This window comes from Felis catus, chromosome A1 (genome assembly GCF_018350175.1).
Source record: "Felis catus isolate Fca126 chromosome A1, F.catus_Fca126_mat1.0, whole genome shotgun sequence".
Lineage (NCBI taxonomy): Eukaryota > Metazoa > Chordata > Mammalia > Carnivora > Felidae > Felis > Felis catus.
This window is the reverse complement of record NC_058368.1, coordinates 226,753,770-226,779,073: the sequence shown is the minus strand read 5'-3', so window position 1 is coordinate 226,779,073 and position 25,304 is coordinate 226,753,770. Positions and strand designations below refer to the sequence as shown.

At 41.9% G+C, this 25,304-nt stretch overlaps 1 long non-coding RNA gene across 1 annotated transcript; it reads left to right on the top strand.

Moving 5' to 3' along the window:
* Positions 1-325: 325 nt before the first annotated feature.
* On the top strand, positions 326-2,960 carry LOC123385443. The gene is made up of 3 exons (XR_006597966.1): positions 326-489; positions 1,339-1,790; positions 2,874-2,960. It is a non-coding gene; the product is annotated as an uncharacterized LOC123385443 (long non-coding RNA).
* Positions 2,961-25,304: the final 22,344 nt, after the last annotated feature.

The window sequence follows — 25,304 nt, the reverse complement described above, 5'->3', positions numbered from 1 at the left end:
ATTCATTATTTACATGAGGATCTTATTATTATTTATTAGTAGTAATTTTAGTATTAATTCTGATTTGTTCTTGATAAATCTGCTTTCTATTTATCTTCAAGTGATAAATTTTTAATAGAACAAATTCTTTGTGTTATTGAAAAAGGCTGCATTTACATAATGCCAAACATAATTTTTCCAAATTGCGTAGTTAAGATAAATAATTTATTGCCATTGATAGCAAGGAGGTTTTTTGTTTAACTCTCACGACCTCAAAATTATTGGTTACTTTATTGAAAAAAAAATACCCACAAGTTGTTCTACTGGTGTGTATTTTTGGTCCCAGAAACTTCTATCTTGAGTCATGATGGCACTAAGAGCCGCGCTCAAGGGCCTAGTGTGTATCCCCCGCGAGGATTCGGACGCACGTGGGCTTTCTGATATGTTTTGTGGGGCTGACCACTTTGCACACGAAAGAGCCTCCAGGAAAGAACGTCATCCCGGGGAAAGGTAAGATAAAAGAGTATGAATTTGTCTCTAACAACCGATTAGTGACAGGGGAGAGAGGGCAACTTGACTGTACTGCTCAGACTTTTTTATGACCAGCAGAAGGTACATGGTTTGGTTGGCTACACGGTGATGACAGAGCAAAACACGTAGAGAACTTAGCCCTTGATTCAGTGCATGGGGACAGTGGGTGCTAGGGGCTTGGAAGGCCAATGCATGGGAAGTAGGGCCATAATGGCCCACGTCCAGAGCCAACCTAGTCCCCTCTGTGCCAGCATGGGTGGTGGGGTCCCTACCAGGGCCTCAACATATATCTGCATGGACTCTGCATCTTAGGGCAGGCTGAGTAATGGCCTTCCCCAAAGATGCCTACATCCAGATCTCCTGAACCCATGAATACGTCAGCTCACATGGTAAAAGGGACATTGTGGAAGTGATTAAACAAAGAATCTGGACACCATGGGATTATCCTGGGTCATCTGAATGGGCCCAAAGTCATCACAAAAGTTCTTTTAAGAGGGAGGCTGGGGGACCCAAGTAAGGGTGAGAAGACATAGGGAAGAAAACAGAGGCCGGAGAGAAGATGCGGCCCAGCTGGCTTGGAGATGGAAGAAGCGGCCATGGGTCCGGGGAGGCAGGGAGCCCTAAAAGCTGGATAGGACAGGAGGCAGACTCTCCCCCAGAGCCTTCAGAGGGCACACGGGCTTGCACACACCCTTGACTGCAGCCCAGTGAACACGATTTCACACTTGTGACATACAGAGCTGTAGGATGATAAAATTGTGTTGTGTTAAGCCACGAAATGTGTGATAATGACACAGCGTGTGTAAATCCCCATGTCTTCCTCCCCAGAGATGCCATCCTTATGGACATTGATCAGCATGGTGCTCCCTAGAGTCGGGTGATGTGGCTTTCCCTCTGGTCACTGATGGGGAAAAGAGGCCAGGGAAACTGTGTTTGCCCAGCAAGTCAAGGACTCAGGCTGTCTGTCCCCTGGCAGTCTCTTCCTCCTTCCGTGGATTACTTCCCAAGAAAAGGACCTCTCCATCCTCCGCTCTACCCTCCTGAGGCCCTCTTCCCCACCCAGGTGATCAGGAAGCAGGTGGCGGGTCCTTTCCAGGTTCTGGAACACCATTCTTCCCAGCCTTCACACCCACGGACCCACGTGGAGGTGACGTGACTGTTTTATTGAACGGCCAGGAGAGCTTCCAGAAATAGCTCCAGATGGAAGGACAGGAACGAGGGACCTCACCCAATGAGCTTGCCTCCTCCCCAGAGGGGAAATGTGTCACCCTGTGTCTTCGGTGAGTGTTTCGGGGCATCCCTCTAACTTCCAGTGTTCCTGTGTCCCCTCAGTCCCCCTCACCCTTCTACACTTCCTCTTCAAACTCTCTGTCCTACCTAATCTGATGACCCCAATCATTCCCTCCAACCCCCCCCCCCACCAGACCTACCTACAAAAGAGGCCCTGGACACCCGCCCCAGGGCGGGATTTGTAAACTCTCGTTCCTCAGGTGGCATCGCCATGCTTCCCTCATCCCACTTCTTTGTTGTTACAACAGAATCCAGCATGAGACCTGGGCCTTAAAACGGAAGGGAAGGGAGATGCTTTACGTCCACAGAATGGGGGCAGCTGGCCCCCAGGTGACCTGAGAGAAAACATACCGTGGCTCAAGTTCGTTTTCCTCCTAAAGAGTGTTCAGTCTGAAATCACATGGGGCAGTCTTCCCACTGCCAGAACTTGGACCTCACCCCTCAGGCAAATATCACAAAGGTGTACTGGGGCCAAGGAGCAAGTAACTCCCTGCCGTGACTGCTTTCATTATCAGGAGCCCTAGTATTTATCATCAGCAGGAGCCAGACACAACCATCCAGGGGGTGTGGCACCCTGTGCATCGATTCCCCAAATTTATCTCTCGATAGGAGGCAGGTGGTGTTTTGGGACTGGCCCGACAAAAGAAGCAACAGACCATAGAGAGTAAGAATTGGTAGGATTAACATTGCTAGAGGAACAAGACCGTGTGCTCGTATGAAAAATCCCCAGATAATGACTTTCTGAACTAGTTGGAAGAATTTAAGGGAGGCTGAATTTCTTACAATCCTGTGGGCAAGGCCTGAGTCAGAAAAATACCTCGTGTTGCTGTTATTTCAAAACTGGTTTTCCTCCAGGCTGCTGTAATCTGGAGAAACATATGTTAAATATGTTACCTTTCACGAAGAACTAGTAAATCTAATTGTTTGCAATTTGTTTCATTTTAATTTTTCCCCATATTTTTATTCATGGTAACAACATATTGTAATAATAATAAAAGAAATTAAAAGTGAGGGAAATTCTCCAGGCATCTGCCTATGAATGCAATTCTTTTATTTTCCACGTTTCCTCCCAGGAATTATCTATATGCTGGGAAGGCAGTTCTCTGCGACTTCCCAGAATGAAAGATTTAGAAGAAAGGCAGAACTCTGCGTCTAAAAAGGTAGGGGACATTGGCCACATCACTTAAAATCTTGGGTATCAGTTTCCTCATATTTAAAATGAGACTATTGGACTTGTTGAGTTTTTAATGCAGCCTTCCAGTTTAAAAAAATATTTTTATGCTTTTATACTTGCAACGGAATGAGTCTTACTTGGAAGCATCGTATTTGGGGAACTGGAAATGTTTAAAAGCTGAGAGAATGGTGCTAGTGAGTGAAAATGGTGATTAGGAATGCCACAAACAATAGACAGGAGCAGAAACTGAAACTCAACAGTAACCTTCTGATAAACAGACTTTAAAATAGCTGCTTGTTTTGTTCTAATTCTAGAATTTCCCAAACTTGTTTGCGAGGCTTAAAGTTTTTCTAACAACAGCTTAGCCTTCTGTCAAGAAATATATCTACCATTAACCACAGAAATATTACATATTTTTAAAGTTTATTTATTTAGTTTGAGAGAGAGAGAGAGAGAAACTTGAGCAAAGGAGGAACAGAGAGAGGGAGAGAGAGAGAGACTCCCAAGCAGGCTCTGCATTGTTAGCACAGAGCCTGAAGCAGGGCTTGAACTCATGAACTATGAGATCATGACCTGAGCCAAAATCAAGAGTCAGAAGCTTAACTGACTGAGTCACCCAGGCACCCCAACCACCGGCATGTTATATTAATGTCGTTAAAGATCAATAAAGGATCAAAAAAATATTCTTCCTTTTAAAATTTTATGGCTGCGTGGGGTGCCTGGGTGGCGCAGTCGGTTAAGCGTCCGACTTCAGCCAGGTCACGATCTCGCTGTCCGGGAGTTCGAGCCCCGCGTCAGGCTCTGGGCTGATGGCTCGGAGCCTGGAGCCTGTTTCCGATTCTGTGTCTCCCTCTCTCTCTGCCCTTTGCCCGTTCATGCTCTGTCTCTCTCTGTCCCAAAAATAAATAAACGTTGAAAAAAAATTAAAAAAATAAAATAAAATAAAATTTTATGGTTGCGTGCCATATATACAGTTTGGAATGATGCTTGTCTTAATCCATTCAGGCTGCTATGATAAAACTACCAGAGACTGGAGGGCTTAAACAACAAGTATTTATTTCTCATAGTTCTGGAGGCTGGAAAGTTCAAGATCAAGGTACTAGCAAATCCTGCTTCTGGTCAGAGTGTCTTCCTGGTCCTCAGAGGATCCCTTTGAGTGTCTTCTTACGAGGGCACTAATCCCGTTCGTGAGGGCTCCACCCTCACACCCACCTCCCGAAGACCCCACCTCTTAATACCATCACTTCAGGGGTCAGGATTTCAACCTACGAATTGGGGTGAGCCCAAACATTCAGTTATTAACAGTGTTGGATCAAAGGGGCTGTTGTCTCCACCGTGGACTGCTGTTAAAGGTGTACTTATCTTTAGCTTGCTTTCACTACCACTTTGAATCAAGATGTTCCGGCCAGAAGTATGGGACCTTATTTTAACGAGATGAAAATAACAGTGGGTACAAATCTTTCAAGTGCCTTTACAGGCAGCTGGATGATTTCCTTTCCCCACCAGTTCAATGAGAACTGTTCTCAAATAGATGGATCACAGACGTAGAGCACAGCTCGGTCAGGAAACCCACTCCTGAACGTCACATGCAGCAAGGCTCTCCACGTTGAGGCGCAAGGCATGGACGTTCCGGAACCAGGTTATTATCCTGTAATTCTGACCGCTCGTGAGTTGAACTACATACAGGCAGTCCTTCCTTTTGCAGTACTCTGTTAACTGAAATGTATGGCTCGATATTATTGCAGATGGGATCTCAGTTAGCAGAGAATTGTGTAAAGCAAGGACACAGTCCCCCCGTGCACACGTTTTAGATAACATGGCGCCTTGCAAAGGTGAGAGCATTCTGTATCACACTCTGGACACCCAGCCCCTATTTCAGCCTCAAGAACTTCTGACGGCTACACAAGATTTGGCAGAGTTCTGTTCAGAGTTGTAAGGTCTGCAAAGGGACTGACGGCCACGTGAGCAAGGGTCATCTTAACTTCATTGCCAAGCAGTGCTCTCTTAACGTATGAACTCCCGCAATATATATATATTTTTTTTGGATGTTACAGTGCCTGTGATGTTTCTGATGAATCACTTTGAGGCTGAGTAAATTTGATGATTGTCACGAAGTAAGAAGAGGTATTAAACGACAAAGGGCAAGTAAACGCTAACTCAAATGTCAAATTGGAGCATGGTGTTGAGAAGCATTCTGAGGTCCCACGTGGAGTTGACAGGTACGTGTAGAACAGCTTCTCAGTTATGTAGATGGTGGAGAATGTATGCCACATACTTACCACTCTTGTGTAAGTACTAGATGATATTATTACATATAGTAATGTTAAATCAGCTTCTATTATAAATGCTACGTATAAAACATACAGAGAGGGATTCCTGGGTGGCTCAGTCTGTTCAATGTCTGACTCTCTTAAACATTTTTTTTTTCAACGTTTATTTATTTTTGGGACAGCGAGAGACAGAGCATGAACGGGGGAGGGGCAGAGAGAGAGGGAGACACAGAATCCGAAACAGGCTCCAGGCTTTGAGCCATCAGCCCAGAGCCTGACGCGGGGCTCGAACTCACGGACCGCAAAATCATGACCTGGCTGAAGTTGGACGCTTAACTGACTGCACCACCCAGGCGCCCCATGTCTGGCTCTTGATTTTGGCTCAGTTCATGATCTCATGGTCATGAGACAGAGTCCTAGGGTCAGGCCCCGTGCTGGGCAGGGAGCCTGCTTGGGATTCTCTCTCTCCCACTCTCTCTGCCACTCCCTCCACTCACGCTCTCTCTCAAAATAAATAAAGAAACATTAAAAAACATTTTACAAATAGAGAGTTCTAGTAGGATTCAGACCATATTCATAGGTCTTCAGATACAGCAAACCTTTTCCAGGTTCCAGAAACTGAGAAAGCTATATCCTGTATGCACTGACAGAGGGGGTGACAAGTAAACCCCAATTGAACTCAGCCCAGGAACTGTCCAAGAAGTTGCGGTATGGCAGTGGTCATTCCATATATGTTCTATGATCTTTTTCTCACAAGACACATCGCCAAGGCCAATGTGTACTTTCCATATATGCCTCTGAGCCAACATCAATCACCTTGACTGATCTCTGATTTCAGACAAAGGTGCAATGGATATTTTCATTTAAATGAAACTTACAAGGCTTACAAGGGTAAGCTTGTACTGACAATGCCTCACTTCAAACATGCACAGGGCATCTTTTCTCCTCCAGAAGCCTGGCCATATTTTCTTTGAGGTATCGTGTTCTCTTCAATACTGCAGGGACCTGAATGGCCAGCTGGCACATGTATGTAAAAATGGAGTTAAAGTCACGGAGCGAAATCCCTCAGTCAGCAGGGGACTGAAGCCAGTAGAGTAAATGGACGTGCGTCCCTCCCTCAGGTGGGCAATTCTGAGACGTATCTTACACATTTCTCCGGAACTACTAGTGGAATGGAGCCCCCATTGCCTACAGTGATGACCTTGATAATGCATCTTTTGTCAAGTTTTCCTCCCTCTCTGTTTTATTCTCCCCTCCCTCTCACTCTTGATTCCTGGGATTGCCTTCCAAATAAAATGCCTGAATATAAGTCTTCATCTCAGGCTCTTCTTTCGAGGAACTTATTATTAAACAGTACTCTTTAAAGTTGCAAGGATCATATAGTTAATGTTGCTGAAAACCACATGATAAATGGATGGTCTGAGGCCATATTTCATGAAGAATATTCTGTTTTTCATCAATGGAAATTGCACAAGATCCTACTAAGAAGGAAAAGGTCTGTAGCTTGGGTCAAAATGGCACAACAAATGCCTATGCTTGCTTGCCATTCCCACACAAAATTAGAAATGACAAAAAAAGAGATTCTTTATAACATGCTGGAACCCAAAAAGACTGCCATTGATGGATTGAAAATTTGGAGACATCCTTGATTTCTTCTTCCAAAAGGAAGACAAGTTTGATGGCCAATAGCACATGTAGAATAGGACTTCTGTAAAAGGTAGAGGCACTTCCACAGAGGCTCTAAGCCCAGAGGTAATAGGGTCAGGAAGCAGGAAGGGGGGGCTAGGGCAATTGCCTGGGTGATTGTTTTGGTAAACCAAGAAGTCTGGTGTTTCTCCTCCCTACTCCTTCATCCGGCAGTAATTTGTATCTAGTGGCTCATAGATACAGCAGGGCTCTTTAACCCCAAGCTGGAGCAGTGAGTGTGGGCACTGGATCCAGAGAATCAGAGCAGTGCCCAACATCTTTGAGGATACTCGTGACTAACGGGGGGGCTGCACCAAATGGTAAGGTACTTACATCCCCAAGCAGAATTAGAATTTATTCCTCCCATAACAAATGCTAACAGCAGTTCCCAAGAATTTCCACAGACAGGGGCACAGAGAATCTCAAACATAAAGCACATAACCAAAATTACCATGCATTTTAGTACATCAATATGATGTCATCGAATTCAGCAAAGAGTAGAACTAACACCCCAAAAAGCAGAGTTAATAGTAAAGAGACGAAGACATAAGGAAATATAATCATATGACAATTTAGCATCTGATGAAAGTGCTATTCAATTTTAGTGACAAGTAGATGGAATAGCCACTAAATAAGAAAATATTATTTAGCTTGCTTCCTCATTTTTTATAATAAAAGTAAATTTCAGGTGAAAGGAGAGTATTAAAAGACAACATGGTTGAATATTTTTCCAGTTTGGGCAGGAGAAAGACCTTTCTAAGAAAGGTAAAAAAAACCTAGAAGGAACTAAAGTTTCAAATAGTTGCATTGAAATAAAATAAAAAACAGGGACACCTGGGTGGCGCAGTCGGTTAAGCGTCCGACTTCAGCCAGGTCACGATCTCGCGGTCCATGAGTTCGAGCCCCGCGTCGGGCTCTGGGCTGATGGCTCAGAGCCTGGAGCCTGTTTCCGATTCTGTGTCTCCCTCTCTCTCTGCCCCTCTCCCGTTCATGCTCTGTCTCTCTCTGTCCCAAAAATAAATAAACGTTGAAAAAAAAAAAAGAAATAAAATAAAAAACAGAGTGAAAAAGTGGGAAAAATTGCAACACCCCCGGCGGAAAAATAGCTTATCACTTTCAAATATAATGTATGGTTTTGTTAAGGTTATGAGGAAGTAAATTGCTAAATTCATAAATTGCTAATGCAACCTCTTTGGAGGACAATTGGGTAACGTTTGTCAACCTTTTATTTATTTTTTATTTTTTTAATACATTTTTAAAATGTTTTCATTCATTTTGAGAGAGAGAGAGAGAGAGAGAGAGAGAGAGAGAGAGAGAGAGTGTGAGAGGGGGAGGGGCAGAAAGAGAGGGAGACACAGAATCTGAAGCAGGCTTCATTCAGGCCCTGAGCTGTCAGCACAGAGCCGGAGTCAGGGTTCAAACTCATGGACCACGAGATCGTGACCTGAGCTGAAGTCGGATTCTCAACTGACTGAGCCATCCAAGTGTCCCTGTCAAAATTTTAAATGTGTGTACATTTAGACTTGGAAACTCCATTTCTAGGGACTCATTCTATAACATATTCACACTATGTGAAAAAGCTAAATATGCAGACATGTTTACTACAGTATTGTTTGTAATGGCAAAAAAAAAACAGTGATAATCTTAATATTTCACAATAAGACAGTACATAAATAATTTATGGTGATCCATAGAGGAAGTTTTGAGAAAGTGTTTTTTAAAGAGATAATTCTGTATGTATGGATATAAAATTACCTCCAAAATTTTATGAGTGAAATAATGGAAAGGAACCCAAAAACAGTCATATTTCAGAAGTATGTTTAACATACCAACTTTTTTGTTTAAAAAACATATAGGCTCACATATAAATATATGCTAAATATGCATAGAAAATTTCTGGAATTCTATACCCACAAAAAAGAAACTGTTGATATAACTTGTTTTCCAGAAGCCTCTGCTGGTTCTAGCTAGGAGGAAGACTTAATTTTTTATTTGTCCATTGAAGCTTTTATTTGGGGGGGGGGGAGGTTTGCTTTTATGATAAGCATGCATCATCTTTTCAATGAAAAATTTTTAAAAATTAAAGTGTCATCATTAATCTCAGAAATATAGGATAGGATAAAGCAGGAGTAGGCTGCTATAAAATAACTTATTAGATGTCTTGAAAATGAAAAAATATGATCATTTAAATTTTAAAAATCTAAGGAGATAGAATAGACTAAACAGATTAGCTAATAAAGACTGAATTCAGAAGCTAAAACCTCAAGTTGTGAATGTTCACAGATTAAAACACAAAATAGCAAAGACATACAAAAAATAAAAGAAAAAATTAAGAGACCTGGAAAACAGATCCAGAAATTCCTTTATCTGTATAATAAGAGTTCTGATGAAAGAGAATAAGTATAAATGGCAAGGAAGAATCACTCACATTAATAGAATATTTTCCATGAATTTTCAGATGGAAAGAACCATGTGAATGTCAAATAATTTGAATAAAATAACATCCACACCTAGACCTACCACAATGGAATTTGAAAAATAAGAATAATGGAGAAAAAACCCTAAGCAAACCTATGTTATTGCAGCGTTATTTACAATAGCCAAGCTGTGGAAACAACCTAAGTGCCTGTCAACAAGCAAATGGACAAAGATGATGTGCTGTGTGTACTCACACACACACACACACACACACACAGTGGAATATTATTCATCCATGAGAAAAAAGGAAACTCTGCCATTTATAACTACTTAGATGAAACCAGAGGGCATTATGTTAATGAGATTAGTCAAATAGAGAAAGGCAAATACTATGTAATATCACCTATATTTGGAATCTAAAAAAGCTGAACTTAGAAACAGAGCAGAGTGGTGGTTACCAGGGGCTGGGGAATGGAGGCAATGGGAAGATATGGGACAAAAGGTACAAACTTCCAGCATGTGCTCATAAACAGCACAGACAGTAGAAGACAATGGAGCAATATATTCACGGTTTAAAAAAGGGAAAATGATCCTCCCATTATTACCCACTCAGCAAAGTGTTGTCAGGGTAAGCACCACACTCACTCAGAGGAGAGGACGCTATAAACAAACTTCCCCAGGAACCTGGACATTTGCTGGGTGAAGCTGGGTGAATATCTTCAGACAATTGATCAGTTTCCTTGGAAGCAAACATTTCGTTCTCTTAGTAAAATGTAAACAAAAAAACAAGAACATTTCATCAAGCTCTTCAGGGAATTATCTTTAAGTTAAGAACTTTGATGATTTCAATATATATCTGGTAAAGCTGATTAAAATCCATTGGGTAATAAATGTAGCCCAAACATTTCATTCGGACAAAGCACTTACATGCGTGAAAATAAGTATATGCGCACAGAGACACGCACACAGACACATGCAGATTCCACCACCGGCGCTATGAATCATTATAGCCCAAATAGTTTAGCAAACACAATCCTTTATGCTGAAAAGTGGATTGAAGGGTGAAAATCACTGGATAATGTATTCCAACACTTTCCCAAGTCCTCCACCAGTTTTCCCATTTTTTTTTTTCTGGTTCTAATTCTTTTTGACAAATTATCTAGATACCTGGGTCAAGAGTATATTTCACCTCGTCTTATAAAACTACCTTTCTTTGTCAATGTAGATGTCATACCTGAGTCCCCTATGTGGGCAGCCCAAGTACGCAATAGGGAAGTTTTGCCTTACATTAAAAATTTAGGGGCGCCTGGGTGGCGCAGTCGGTTAAGCGTCCGACTTCAGCCAGGTCACGATCTCGCGGTCCGGGAGTTCGAGCCCCGCGTGGGGCTCTGGGCTGATGGCTCAGAGCCTGGAGCCTGTTTCCGATTCTGTGTCTCCCTCTCTCTCTGCCCCTCGCCCGTTCACGCTCTGTCTCTCTCTGTCCCAAAAATAAAAATAAAAATAAATTTAATAAAAAAATAAAAAAAAATTTAACAGAAAATAGTTTCTGCGGTAAGTATCGCAGCACCAAATGTTTTGCGCCCCCTTGTCTGTTGAAGTGTTTTACGCTTCTTTGCTTTCCTGAAATAGCAGAAACATCTGCAACTCCTCCCTCAGTCACTATAACACTTTATGAGCCCCAGATATACAAATAGTATAACCTTATTCTTGGTGTTATTAATTACTTTCCATCATCCTACCGCTCAGCTGTTCGGATTGCAAAACAGATCATCTGTTTTGCAACTGACAATCAACAGTCGTGGATTTAAGTTAGCTATTTGACAAGTAGGTCCCTTTGCAAAGAGTGTCGTGTTAATTATTTCGAGAATCCATGCCAAGGGAAGCCTTTGCTTGTTCTCCTGTAAGTCATGTTCATTTGCTTCTGTTTGTCTCTGTTTCTCTCCCTCCTCTACAAAATTTTTAGACGTCTAATATTTAGACACTCTAGGAAACAATTAAGTTGTTTTAACCTTTTGTGTAGCAAATTCATTCCAAATCTTAGACCAGCCTCTGATCATAATTCTATGTGCACTGTTCTGACATCACATAAAAGATAAATATAAATGATAAGCATATTGGATCGAAGATATTTTCCCAGATCGTTTGGATTGTGTTTTGCTTGCGTCTCAGTTTCTGGGGAAAATGATGATTAATGAATCACTAAATGCACATGACCAGAAGTTCACATGGGAAAAAGGTAAATTGGGAAACTTTCTATTCAAAGGTTGTGAGCAAATGATGTGTGAAATTGTTGACAAATTGCCTTCATTAAGCTTTTGAAGTGGACATTTTTTTTTTCATAAATTTGGCTTCTGTTCAAATAGAGCCATGCAGAGTTTTGAGACATTGTCAAGGTATAATCTGCACTAATGTTTGTCCTTGAAAACTTTTATTTTTGGGAAAATTGGAGAAAGGTTAAAGTAGTGTTCTCCTTGGCAGTACTTACAGGGATAACACTCAAATCGAGAACATGGATTTAAATGCTGTCCCATTGGGGCGCCTGGGTGGTTCAGTCCGTTAAGTGTCCGACTTCAGCTCAGGTCACGATCTCGCGGTCCGTGGGTTCGCGCCCCGTGTCGGGCTCTGGGCTGATGGCTCGGAGCCTGGAGCCTGCTTCCGATTCTGTGTCTCCCTCTCTCTCTGCCCCTCCCCCGTTCACGCTCTGTCTCTCTCTGTCTCAAAAATAAATAAACGTTAAAAAAAAATTTTAATGCTGTCCCATTATCCCCTAGATGCACAAAGAGAACAGGGATGCAATACAAAGACCGTTTTTTCCAATCGTTGATCTCTCAGAAACGACACCCTCTGACTGGGGGGTCCCATATGGACCCTTAAAATTTTGCTCATCCTGTTAATGTTGTCTCTTTTCAGCTCAGTATCATGTAGTGTCATGGACAAAATCATGGTCTTGTAGTTTCTTGGGGGTTTAAACTCCAGTTCTGCTCTTTCCTAGGGGTGGCGTTGCAGACAACCAGGTGAATCTCTCTGTGCCTCGATATTCTCATCAGAAATTGAAAATAATGTCTACAAAATAACATTTGGCTGATATATTTTTTTTTAATTTTTAAAGTTTATTTGTTTATATTGGGAGAGAGAGAGCACAAGTGGGAGAAGAGCAGGAGAGAGAGAGAGACAGACAGACAGAGAGACAGAGAGAGAGAGAGAGAGAGAGAGAATCCCAAATAGCCTCCACACGGTCAGCGCCGAGCCCGCCTCATGAACTGTGAGATCATGACCTGAGCTGAAGACGGTTGCTTAACCGACTGAGCCCTCCAGGTGCCCCGAGAATTAAATTTTAATTTGAGAATAATATATAAAGTACCTAGCTGCTAGTTGGCACACAATAGAGTTAAGAAATACGATAACGTGTACTTTTACCCATTTGGATACTCAGCAGAAACTTTGGTCTGAACTTTGGATCTGAAATGCCAAACATTATCCAGTTTTCTGTCAACTTTTATATTTATCTATAAGTCCATTATGTGGGGTCTTTACTTTTGGTTCCTATAGGACCTGTCCACATTCAAGCCTTCCTTCCTCTGGGAATCGTCTTGGCATCGGGTATTTTGATGACATCTTTATATAATAATTCCTGCTTCTCAAAATGCTTTCCTGAAGATCTTCTCCTTTCTTCTTCACACAGCTCTCCACTGGGTAAAAAGACATATCCAGCCAATGCCAGTGTGGAGACTAAGATCCAAAAATCCTGCAGCCCTGTCTCCAGCTGCCCGTAAATGTCGACAAGTATAAGCCGGTGTGGGCTCTTTATCAGGTAGGTTTTTCTGACAGAGTGTGTCCTTTCTAATAGTTTACCATCTGAAAGACATAGAACTTTGTCTCAGATCGTTAAGGAATCGGGTATCATCTCCCAAAAAATGGCTAACATTTTCCAGTCATCAATTTTGCAGACAAATATCCTGCCAGATGCAGGTTCGAGCATAGACTGAATCTGCGAAATACCAATTTGTTTTCAATCCATGGTAAAGAAGAGTTGTTCCATAAATTCCTGTCCAGTTCTTGTTGTTTCAACCGGTGCTCAGTCCTCCTTCTTTTTATGTAGTACAGACTCAGCAAGGGTCTTGTGGAGCTTCAGTCTCAAGAGTGAATTTCAGGAGGCACTTGCGTGGCTCAGTCGGTTAAGTGCCTGACTCTTGATTTCAGCTCAGGTCATATCTCACGCTTGTGAGACTGAGCCCAGCATCAGGCTGGGGATTCTCTCTCCCTCTCTGTCTGCCCCTCCCCCACTCTCTTGCATGTGCATCCTCTCTCTATCTCAAAAAAAAAATTTTTAAAAAGACTGAATTCAGAGTTTGAACTCGACTGTTTGGCTTCTGGTGTATACTTCAGCCATAAAACTTGCCATTTTTTGGTGGAAGGAATAACAGCAGTGGTTGGAAGGTCAGTAACATTGTGCCTCAGGTAAGTCACTATTTGACCAACATGACTACAACGATCCTATCAAATGTCTTCTAAATTCAGACATTTGAATGCCACAGTGGACTAAAACGTCCAGATCTACATGTCCCCTCAGCTTGAGAGTCAAGGTCAGGAGAGGATGCTTAAGATATCAGGACGGGGGTGTCTTTGTCCCCTGAGCTTCCTATGACCTGGAGGATTTCAGAGTATTGGTTTGAAAGAAAGGCGGAACTGTGGTGTTTCACGAGGGGCCCCTCATCTCCAGGCAGTCTCGGTGAGAAGCCGATCTACTCCAGGGATAGCTGGAATCAGACGAAGAGTGCCTCAATATGCCCAGTTCTTGATCCCATATTCTAGGGAAACTGAAAGATATAAGTGGTCATTTTCTGTGGATCTGGGTGTCTCCTTCTGTCTCACGTTGCCCTTTGGAGACGTGTGGCTAGAGTGACTCCTAATGTAACAGTTTGGGAAGAGGAATCGTCACCCAGGTGTATATATTTATGAACCGTGTATCCAATTATGTATCTATTCAAGTCATATACGTATATACGTATAATCAGCATGCCAATTTTGCTTAAAATTGCAAAAATCATTGAAAAGTAATGGGACTCTTCCTAACATTTTACTGTCGGAGCCTCGCTGTTAACTTCTGTTAAAGTAACTTGCTGTGACTTTGCAAAAGTCACTCCGTAGCTGTAGACCTCAGCTTCCTTTCCTGTGATTTACCTATAAGAATAACCCCTCTTTGTGTTTAGATTCTGTGATGATTGCTTCTTCCACCAATCCCTACCAGGCTATGAAGCACATTTCTGTCGATCTTGTATTTAATTCTCCTTTTAAGTTGGTTCTTGACGTCATTTTTACTATTTCACTGGTATCAAAGAAATGTATACACTGGGATTAGTGGGAAATATCAATGCGTCTACCCCACTGAGGGGCAGCATTCTGTACTAAAGTACGGGAAGCACCTGGTGGGCAACCTCCAGCTATTACCATGAGCTTTAGAAGTTAAAGCTATTGCAAGGCTCACCATCCCTGGGCTACTCAACAGCTTTCGTCATGAAGCAATGAAAATTTCTTTTTAATCCAGAATGTACATGAGGCTAAGAGTTGTTGATGATTCCTGGAATGTACATTTTGTAAAGTTTTAGACATAAAATCGGTAAGCATGACAATTTTGTAGACGTCATTATTAACTTGCCCATGGGATGCTGCAATTAAGTGAAAGATGGCGTAGAGGCAGATCTTCTAGCTGACAGATAAAGGCGATGATGCACAAGAGGGTGACCAGTTATTCTGAGTAGACAGATAAGAAAATGTGCATCTTGTCTCTTGTGAAATAGTTACCGGAGGGGTCTCCTGGAAGAGTTGTGGCGTCCCCCTATGCCTTTCTAAAGATCTTTTACTCTAAGAGAGATGATCTCCATTGATGAAAGAGAGATTAGCATGAACAAGACAGAACAATCTTTCCATCTGTTTCTCTTCTGCCTGTGTCCTTCTATTGCATTGTGACTTAAGCTTTGTCTAGCTAACCTGAAACTACTGTCGTTTTGAAGGTATGAGCAACCAGCCATTCAGAAAAAAAAAATCAGTCTCGGTTGGCCCTGACTCAAAGTTTGAATTAATTTCCGAGGCACAGAGAAAATATAACTTTATTTAGACACTAAAAGAACTATAGTCTTAGTTTTGACTTTTTTTTTTTTCAACGTTTGTTTATTTTTTGGGACAGAGAGAGACAGAGCATGAACACGGGAGGGGCAGAGAGAGAGGGAGACACAGAATCGGAAACAGGCTCCAGGCTCTGAGCCATCAGCCCAGAGCCCCACGCGGGGCTCGAACTCCCGGACCGCGAGATCGTGACCTGGCTGAAGTCGGACGCTTAACCGACTGCGCCACCCAGGCGCCCCTAGTTTTGACTTTCAATTCTACTTTCGATTTCAAAAATACATCTTGGTTTTCTTTTTGCAGGGTCAAATTCTTTTATTGAGTACCATTCTTTCTCGTTGATCCAAGCGATCTGAAGTTCAAGAACTACCTCCGCCTGTGATCATATTGTGAGGATTTTCATCTTGATGAAACCATTCCACCATTTTGTTTTCTCAAGATAAATCATAACACCCACCTGAGAATGCACAGCCTGCCTATGCTTGGAGAAATGCATCACTGCCTTCTCCAGTTTTTCGAGGTGTAAGGATTGACATCTGAGGAGGCGTTGGTCCACACACTATCAAGCAAGGACAAACCTGTATGTCAGTGTCATGAGAGCGCTCCGCCTGGCTTGTGCGATGGATCGATTATTTTTCCAAATAGTTCAAAACATCTGCTAGTGCCTAAAATCTCTCATTGATTTCTGGATTGCCTGTTTGGTTATGTAATACTTACACGGAGCACACCAGGCTACTCTCTAGTTTACTTCCAGATATAACTTCGGGGCTGATGTTAATCTGTAAAAGCACATGGGATTTGGATTTTGGCAATCCTGAAGACAGCCTCGCTCTCTACACAGCATCTTAATGGTTGATGTAAGCCAATGGGTCCTGAATTTTACCTCCCGCAAGCTGGCAATTCCTAACTGATTAACTTCAACTCTGGAATTGGCTTCTACCCATTGGGTTGATGAAGCCAACGTCTGCTCTCCTTAAGGTCATGATCCTGAGCATACTGAGATCATTAAAGGCCGGGGGTGCGGGTAGGGGGAGAATGAGATGGGTTTTTTTTGTATGTGACGATAGAGATTCCTTACTAAAAACCCCTTTATTTTAACATTATGCAGAGACTGATTTTTAAAAGACAAACCAGTAAGCCAATCGGCAACATAATTCTACTCAGCCTATAAACAAAGGAAAAAAATGATAGCTGCTTTCAGGATTTATTTCAATGTAAAAGGAACGACTAGTATCATTAAAACACATGATAGAAATATGATTAATACAGACGATAAAGGTACACTTTCTTTTGGTGCTCCAAGTCAGACGAAATTATCATCTGATGAGCTTCTCTTTTGGGTTAAATAGAAACTTCTCTAAAACTATTTTTTTTTTAAATGGATTCTTTATAACCAAAGTATTTTTTTCTATTTGGAGCTTGATTTAAAATATTTAAGATATTTAAAATCAGTTTCAGTCCTGTACAACTTTAATACAGATCAAGTGTTTTAAAATATTTATGATAGAGAAAATGATTCCATCTGGGCAGGGAATTTATTACTGGAATATCATACCAATTTGAATTGAAGCCACTGTGAGATTAATTTCTTCTCTGCTGCTGGAATATAAATGTGTTCTAACAGCTGCTTTCTGTAACTAAAGTGCATTTATTTGCATACAGTATCTCCTACTCAATGAAATCCTATATATCCGAGGAAGTTTGAATGGCTTAAACAACAAACAAAGATTGATTATCAACGCAATGCCAACCGGGGATTTACTATAAATAACAAAGTATCAGCCTGTGCCTGTTTTGAAATCGACAGTTGTTATTTAAAGCTTTCAGAGAGATAATCATGAATTTCGGAAGAACTTGCTGATGTTTAAAAAAAAAACAAGAATTATACAGAGGGGAAAGATGGCCTTGATCAAACAACATGTTTTTCAGATTTATTAATGATTAACATGCCAGACACTGTCTTTCGGATTACATTCCCTTTCACCAAGGCTAAGAGCTGAAATGATGAACATTTTTACAGTAATAGCATGTCACGAAAGATGTACAATAATTTAGACATTTATGTAATATGACTGGGGATCTGAGTAGGTACATTTAGTGCCCATAATTTAGGCACTGATGATAATAAGGGAGAAGGGTTTCAAAGTAGGAAGCTACATTTGTCGTATTTTTTTTTCAGGGACAGTCCCATCTGACCGAGAGGCCATAGACGCAAGCAAAAGGCATGGAAGTCAGTATACCTTTAAGAAAAGTGAAAAGGACCACCTGCCTTTTAGAAGCAAATAGAAATGAACAGACCCATTAAAATGGAGACTAATTGAGAGTCAAACTGATTTCTGAACAACATGACACTAAATCAGATTCTCATGTTAGTTCTTAAAAGTCATATTTTCTTGTGTTTTCCTCTTAGGAAGAATTTTGCTGAGTTGGCTGAATGTGACTTTGGCTGGAGAGCTCTCTATTCTAAGTAAATCAGTCACTGACAAATTGCGTCTAAGGCAGCACTGGAGAGAGGACAGAGTCAGGAAATCCAAGGTCTATATGTCCGTATCTCTCTGTTTATAATGATCTTAGAATGAGTCAAAAGGTGGTTTCTGGAAAGAAGGGAATGGAGAAAGTGTAAAAGGGGGGGGGTACTCTATGTGCATTCAGGTTGCAAAAAGATTTGAACTCAATTTATTGTAGAAGTCTATATTCCGTGAAAACTACCAAGTTGTTCTCAAACAAAAGAGAACAGTTAGCCACTGGATATGTTTATAGTGCACCTCCCCGTAGCAAAATCTCTAATTTTACTCTTCATAGAACATGAGGTCATTTTATAAACAACTGAAGAAAATGCCGTGAGTAGCAAATGAGGGTGTGAAGTAGCCAAGGGGGCAAGCTAACAAGGTCAGCAAGTTTGTTACTTACATAGAGTCTGGAACCCTGAGAATCCCACTCAACAGTCACATTCCAGAGATGGCCATATCGATGGTCAGCATTTGCTACACAAATGGTGATTTTGAATCATTCTTGGGAGAGGAAAGGAGGAGGTTGTACGTTCAGCCACTTAGTTCTTGCGTTTCTGTTGGTAGGAATGTAAAGGGAAGTATGAAATTGTGGTCTACATTATTCAGAGGTTTTCTTTTTTTATTAGAAAATCAAATATTCTTGGGCCTTTTACTGAGAGACTGGAAAGGGAAAAGTAATATTTAAGGCTCATTAGGGAATATTTTTTTCTCCCTTCTTTCTCCCTCTTTTCGACTCCTAAGACCTAATTTCGGGTGCATCAGAGTTGGTCTTGTATATTGTCTTGTATATTGTGCAGCTCACCCAACCCAAAGTAACAGCACTGAGACTCTACCCCAAAAGGGCCGCTGCCTATCTGTTCTGAACACCAGAACCTTGAGTGAAGCTATTGTTTGAGGTTCACCTGAATCCCTTATGTGCCATTACAGTGGCAGAGGGAGGGGGCATTTCTTTACCTTCAGACTCCATAAGGACACAGAAGAGTAGAGAATGCCCGGGCACCCATAATAGAATGAGAAATGCATATAATCTACTACAGAGTTGACATAAATAAAATAGGAATAAACATACCCACCTACAAATGCCAGGTAGTGTTCTGTTAATGAGCACGTGGAGTTGTAAGAGCCTGGGGTTTACTCAAGCTATGTCATCCCTACCTTATGAGTCTTTCCTTTAATTACTAACAGTTCTCTAAACCGTATCTGCCATACCCACGGATTTTTGGTAAGGAACATCTTGATCTTTCTTTCTCCAACCATATGGACCTTTTTGGAAATGCTATTTGCAGTGGCTACATTTCGTCTGGCACACTGGAGGACTGTATGGTGATTTCTCTACGACTTCTCGCCTTTATTCTTTTGACATTTAATGGTAGACTCTCTTCTCTGTGCCAATCATGCCTCTTGGTTCTTGCCCTCAAGGAGCTCAAAGTTGACTGGGAGATGGACAAGTAAAAAAAGTTTAGGAGGAGGGGAACACAGACAGATGTCATTTGTGGGTGAGAGAAGGAGTCGGAGACAATGGTGGCCTTCTGGACTCAATGATCCCTTTCCTTTCTCCGTGACTTGAGAGGATGGATTAAATGGAGAGAAACCTCTGGCCTTAGGAGCAATTTGGGAGATGACGGCACCAACCTCATATTGTCCTTTTAGCAGATAAAATCAAACTGTAGACCGAACACCTGTTCTATCTACACTATGTCTCTCAAGAATGATGAATTTCAGATTTTGATAATTCCGGAAGGAAACTTCACCTTTTGTGAATGGTACATTTGCACCATTTTTATGAAGCTTAGCATCAATACCCTTAATTTCCTGTTTAACATATCATTTTTTAAAAAAAAATAAAAACTGACTTAAATATAAAACGCTTTTTAAGCTGAAGATAATTTTAAGGGGGACACATCCTGTATTAGGGACTATTACTAATGATTTAAATTTGTTATTAATATTTAAATCCTTGTTCAGAATAAAACTTACATTACAGAGCGAAAGGAGACCAACCTATTTCCTCAAGATACATGTTGTTTTCTTCAGAATGCATTAATTAGTATGGGGATTTCCAAAATTGTTGCTAGCTAGGTGTCCTCGGGCAAACTCCTAACTTTTACGGGCATGACTTTTCCTGTTTTCAGAAAGGAAACGATTGAAAAGATAGTCTCTTAGGTGACTTCAAATCCTCAATTGGTTTCTAAGTTTCTCCTAACGGTCCTGTGAGTGAGTTAATAAGAGAGCTGTATGAGCTGATGCAAATTCTTCTCAAGAGCAGCAAGATGTACATACTCGGGGGAGGGAAAGTATTGGGAAAATAGAATTAAGACAAAGGAAGTGCTGTTGGCCTTCCCTTGAGTAACAAAACCAACATTGTGGATTTTTATAGCCTGACTGACAGGAAAAATCCGACAACAACTAGATTACCGAGAGCTTTGGTTTCAAAAGTTGTTAGGACTTGGCAACACTCTAATGCTTTATGGAGACAATGCCTTTGGGAGAAAAGTCCTGCTGCTGGCTTGCCACTGAGGAAAGGAGACTGGTAGCTCTAAAACATTTCCCCTGATGGCCTAACTGTATTAAAACTGTTACCCATTTTCCATACCTTCCATCCCCAGTGGTAGGGACTGGGCTTAGCCCTAGATTGGTTGTAATTTGCTAATGTTGGGTGAGTTTCCATCTTGATGCATGTTCTTAACTGAATTTCTGATCAGCTGAATGAGTGAGGTCTATGGGCCTTATAGATGACATTTGAGAGATATCTGCTTCATTTAGTTGCTGCTTGGTGGGAACAAATAAGTCAGGGGCAGCTTGGAGGAGGGGTTGTGGATGGCGCTTGGAAAATGACAATGTGCACTAAAGCACTGGGAAACCTTGCAGAACAGAGCCCCTTGCAATCTGATGTGCACCCAAGAATATTTTTACCACCCTCTTCTCCACTCAAATCCATTCACATCTCATGGGATTCACCTTGGGGCATGCTTGAATGCAATTTGTTGTGATTAGAAGCAGGGTAGTTCTAGTAATTGATCAAGTGGTCACTTTAAGATTGTTGCCAGAACCTGAGTCAGTGGTTTAGAAAGGAATATTTTTCATTCAAAAAGCTGGCAGCCATGTGTATCCTGAGGAGTCAAGAGAGTCATTAAAAAAAAAAAAATTTTTATGGGGGCACCTGTGTGGCTCAGTCGGTTAAATGTTCAACTCTTGGTTTCAGCTCAGGCCATGATCTCACAGTTCTTGAGTTCGAGCCCCACATGGGGCTCCCTGCTGATAGCATGGAGCCTGCCTGGGATTTTCTCTCTCCTTGTCTCTCTGCCCTTCCTCTGTTCTGTCTCTCAAAATAAATAAACTTAAAAAAAAATTTTTTAATTTATTTTTTTAATGTTTATTTATTTGTGAGACCCAGAGAGACAGAGCATGAGTGGGGGAGGGGCAGAGAGAGGAGGCACAGAATCCAAAGCAGGCTCCAGGCTCTGAGCCGTCAGCACAGCGCCCGACGCGGGGCTTGAACTCACAAACCTTGAGATCATGACCTGAGCCGAAGTCGGACACTCAACCAAATGAGCTACCCTGGTGCCCTAAGAGAGTCGTGTTAGATAGAACATAGGATGACTGGGGGACCAATGGGAGAAGCCCAGGCAAGGCAGATACTCCTTGTTCAGCTGGAGCATCAACTGTCATGTTGAAATTAAAAATATTTCTTTTCATATTTTATCCCTTGATAATGAGAAATTATTTAGAAAGTTTCAAGCTGGGTATGAAGCAGAGAGAGTGCTGGGAAGTGTTGGCTCTATTGTTTGTCCAAAGAACCTACATTCATGGAACACATTATTAGATACTGGTCTAGAGTATGCTCTTTGGAAAATGTGGTTCTGTTCAGTCTCTTAATCTCTCCTTCCTAGAACCTAGCAGGGCCCATATACCTCTATACCTCCTAGTGTGCCCTGGGTCCCTTGTGCTGGTCCAACTATTTTCAAGTTGTTCTTCACTGAGCCAGAGTCTGGCTTTACCTCTTTTGGATGGACAGGTTTCACATCTCATCTATGATTGAAAGCCAGCAGCAGAATGCAGCCTGTGACTTGTTGGTCAAGCCAAGGTCTTGACTTTACCTCTAAGCCCATCCCCTATCCTCCTGAATTGCCATTCTTCTCTTCCTCAAAGATGACAACAGGGGTGTTCTACCATGATAGCTTGTTTTGGGAGCACCTTACCATTTTGTTGGGTCTCCCTTTTGATGTGGACGGCTCCTTTGTCAGTTCCAAATACGGCTTTGCTCACTGAGAATAAGAGAAATGACTCCGTGTATATTCTCTGTTGGCCTGTGGTCACAGTTCCTTTCACTTGCCAGGCAAAAGTTGGGGCCAGTGTGAGAGAAGGTCTTCCCAGGAGGAGGCGGTCATGTTGACCTTATACATTTTGTCCACTGGTCTCTTTACACTCAGGGAAACAAACACTCCCATCTTAGGAGGATAGAGCTAATATAGCATTTTCCATTCACCCCAAAGACAATTGTGTTAGTGTGTCTAGTGTATCTAGATGTTTTTTCTTTCTCTTTTAGCAATTCTATTTCTTTTCCTGTTCATTAGGCAACAACATTGACTTCATTTACTCAGTTTGTCACCAATGTATTCATTTATTAGGTACTGAATATAATACACTGAGTGTAAAAGAAAAAAAACATGGTCTCTGCTCTTGAGAATTTCAGAATCCAGAAAACATTTATGTAAGCAGCCCACAAAAATGGTCAGTTAGTATTATATAGAAAATACAGCATAGATATAAAAAATTAGTGACTGGGTAGGAGAGGAATGGAGGGAGGTTGCTGTCATCCTGAACATGAAGAAATTATTAGATCTGTTCTTTGAAAGGACAGCAGAAATTTTTCAAGTAAAGAAAGGCATGTGAATGTATTTAGGGGATATGAATGAGGCCGGGGGGAAAGAGAGGGAAGGTTGTTCTTTGCTGGTGATCCATACTGTTTACGAATCTAAGCATTATTAATAGAGAAAAGTGGAGCCCATAGAAACAAATCTCTCCTAACGTACTGCCTCTTCTTTACCCTCAACGCCCGCTGAAGTGCCCTCTCTTTCCTCTTCATATTATGAGTTTATGAGGCAAGACAGGAGGAAATAAAACAAAATGTGTTTATATCATAGAAAATCGTGTTTCTGTTAAACTAGAAGGACCCTTTTCCCAAAGACAATGCAATTAGTATTTCTATTTAACAGGCTAGTACATTCATCAGAATTGCTCTTATTATTCTAGAGTCTTGCTTCATCAAATGCCCACTGCTGCATTGGAGCCAGGCAACACTGAGACATGTATTGGCACACTCAGTTGATGTTTCCAGAATGCAAGTGTTTACGGTATTGGATAGTACAAGATAGCAACAAATATTGGTGTATGGGTGGGGACGGGATGGAAAAGCTTTTTTTTTTTTTTTTTTTTTTTAATGTTTATTTATTTCTGAGACAGAGAGAGACAGAACAGAGAGGGAGACACAGAATCCGAAGCAGGCTCCTGGCTCCGAGCTGTCGGCACAGAGCCCGACGTGGGGCTTGAACTCACAAACCGTGAGATCATGACCTGAGCTGAAGTTGGTCGCTCAACTGCCTGAGCCGCCCAGGCGCCCGGAGAAACCTTTAATATTAAGCACAGGGTGTTTGCTCACCCTTCAGGGCTTGTGACCAGAGCTATTTAGTCAAACTTGCCTTTTTTTTTTTTTTTATCAGAAATACTTAGCTAAAAATAAAATGTGCGTAGACAAACCGCCAAAGTTTAGGAGCTTCTGCAGAGGGGCCGAATAACGATCATAATGGAACTATGAGGTTCAGTAATTAGCTTTGTAAATTATCACATATACGCTAAGTAACTGATTTGGCAATTGACGAAGGCAGTCCTAGGGATGCACGAGTGATTGGACAGGACAGTTTAAACCAAGGGCCTGGGAACAAATTTTTGGAGGGCAGGAGGGTGAAGGCAGTTGGAAATAAGTTGGCATCCATTAAACTGTTAACCCTCAGGGAAATAGGCACGTCCAGCATCTGCTACAATTGCTAGTGAAGGGAAGAGAGGGAATTATGGTTGGGGCTATGTGGGTGAAAGGGAATGTTATCTAGAACATACCTGGAAGGGTTAACCTCAGATGGGAGCGTGGAAAGAATAAGAGGCACAGATCCATGGGACTGAGTGGAAACGTGGGCCTAGAAAGTTCTCTTGTTTCTGTTTTCTTAGCAGATTAAAAAATTCAAGTCATCAGCTGAGAATGAGGATTCGTGGGTGCTGATGAAGGTTGAGGAGACAGATGGTATGAAGCAGCCATCTAGGAGAGTGGGGCACTAGATGGCTGGGACAACGGAGCACGGTGGGCAGGTCCATTTTGGGTTAGGGTACTGGCATATTTTTCTCAGCCACATTCAGCTGAAGTCAGTACAGTATTTAAGTAGATAGACAGTTGGTTTTCTGGGTTGTGGTTTGGCCAATTAAGTGCAATAACACAGCATGAGGTCGTAGGAGTTGAAAATGATTTTTAATGATGGATAGGAACTAATCTTCTTAAAGAGGGAACTGAGACTGTGAGGGCAGTTTGGGACGGTGCAAAGTGGGTCAGCTCACTGGATAGTGGGTCTGCATGTAGCGAACATTGTCACATTTCAGTAGCGTGAAGTGAGGAAAAAGAACCCAACTAAGTTATGGTAATATAGGACGTGGGCTGGAAAGATGGGAGGCCATTATTGGAAAGGTGTACTTGAAGTGGAGTTTATAGTGGTGCCAGTGGCTGAGGGGGGACAGAGAATATACTCATTCAATAAAGGGGCTCTGTGATCCATCAACTCCTGGGGTGTTGGAAGGATCATCTCCCTGTATATTGAAATCGCTGGGAACGTGGACAAGCGATGTCCACATGGGAATGTGGACAAGGGAGTTTGGAGAGCGGAAAATGAAGCAAGCACTGAAATCTTCAAAAGATGAGCCAGAGTCATCTCTGGGGTCTGCGTATAACCACACCCAGGAGGGACAGTTGATGCTATCAGGTGATGATGTTGGGATTCAGAACCGGGGTTTAAGGAGGCTTGGATAAATGACCTGGAAGCTTTGGCAAGATGGATGTCATTGGATTTGGATTCAGTGGAGTGGTTTGGAAAACAGAAACAAAACCAAAACACAATAGGGAGAGAATGGGAAGTGAGAAAGTATGGGCAGTGAGCATAGATAGCTCTTCAAGGAATTTTGAAATGAAAGGGCAAAGAGAAATCGAGCAGAATGTAGAAGACGTGGGCCGGTTCCTGAGGGAACAGGAACCCTGGAAACTCTCTCGGTGAAGATTCGTGTAGAGGT